The sequence below is a fragment of the Condylura cristata genome, unplaced genomic scaffold, assembly GCF_000260355.1.
Source record: "Condylura cristata isolate star-nosed mole 26May11 unplaced genomic scaffold, ConCri1.0 scaffold00032, whole genome shotgun sequence".
In the NCBI taxonomy this organism is placed as follows: Eukaryota; Metazoa; Chordata; class Mammalia; order Eulipotyphla; family Talpidae; genus Condylura; species Condylura cristata.
In genome coordinates, this window is record NW_004567133.1 from 263,474 (window position 1) to 265,161 (window position 1,688).

A 1,688-nucleotide genomic window follows, 5' to 3' on the forward strand; every position below is an offset into this window, starting at 1 on the left:
GTACAGCACGCATGCCTGCCACCCTTACAACAGCACCCCCTTCCGCCTCTGCCCACTCTGGCTCTTCAGCGACCAGCGTCCGTGTCCTCCGTCCCACCGAGAAAGAATTCTGTGAACATCTTTTCCAAGCAATCCGAGGAGCCATGCGCTGAGCATTGGGCTGTGCTGATTTCAGAGGAGCTGGAGGTTCATCTTCTCTTGTTTTTTGGGGTGATAGGTGAAGCAAAGTTTTGGAATGGACACCCTGTGCACAGAACATAACCTCCAGAGTCCCAGTTAGGCAGCAGCTGGCAGAGATCCTGGGAAGAGACCCTCCAGCGCCACTTTCCCCTCTCTGCCCCCATGGACCTCTGGACCCTTCTCACTGCCTGTGTCCAAAAGTGTCTTAAGGGGCAAGCGAAAGGCTCTGATCGTAACGGGACACTTGGGTGGAGATACCCTCTGTTCTATGCAATCCTGAGAGTCTGGAGTTGGGGCTGGGAGTCAAACATTTTATACCCCATTTTTGAACCTGCTGGGAGGGTGGGGGTTGGGTGGGGGACACTGGTGTGGGCTTTAGAGGACCTCTCTGTACAGAGATACCACTCTGATGGCAAGGAAGATACCTAACGGGGCTGAGCATGGGAGAGAGGCAGAAAGCTGTGTGGGCCCCTATTAAAGAAGGTTATTTGAGGAAGAGCAGTCAGGTGAGGAATGAGAGATAACAAGAACTGAAGCAAGGGAACCTGGTTCTCAGAGCCAGGCAGCCTGAGCAGGGAGGGCAGGCTTTTCCATTTCCAGTGGGAAGAAGCAATGTCCCTAATGTCTGGGTTCTCAGGAAGTGTGTGTGGTTGGGTGCGGGGGTAATCAATGCCAGGTGATTTAGCTGCCCAGTACCAGGAAAAGCATGGAGCCAAACAACTGGCTTAATCAGTTGCCCTAGCAACAACACTGCCCTTGACCTTACCCAGACAAGATTTATTTTAGGCCGTTACCCTGGTAACACAAGTTGCTCCCCAGGGACTGGAAGTAGCAGAACCTCAGCTCTCCTGGGTGACACCACTTTCCCCAACATGAGGGGGACACTCGTGCATCCCCATGGCAGGTGCATGTGGGATGGGTTCTTCACATTTTAAGTACTCAGGAGAATCTTGATACTGGGAGTGGAACCCGTAGGAGGCTGGGGTGCTCTTCCCTCCTCCCACCCGTTGTTCCTGGGTGCCCAGGCCTGAGCCCTTACTTCTGTGTTGTGGGGAGGGGGGTGTAGGGCTGCAGGGAGAGGGTCTTTACTTTCAGCCCTCCCTTGAGAATCCCGTTTCCAATATGGACCAAGCTTTGCATGGAGGTCCAGGGATTGTTTCCTGCTTCCTTATTCATCTGGGCAACTGCTGATGACCTACTGAAGGTTGGGGCCCAGCCAAGGACTGTTGTCTACAGAGCAGTCACAGCACCGGCCAGGGGCACACAAGCACCTGTCAGAAACCTAGAGTGCTTGCAGTGGGGTTCAGATTTGCGACCCGTAGGCAGGGAGGGGCAGGAAGAACCCAGTCAAATATTTTGTCAGGCCAGGATTTTTCCATTCTTTGCCACTTGCCTGGAGAGAAGAGGCCTGATGGAGGCGACTCTGTGGTTGTTCCTTGCCAAGAGAGGCAGCTGCAGTCCTAGACTCGGCCTATGCCCAGGGAACTCTTGATTTTTCTGCCCTGAGA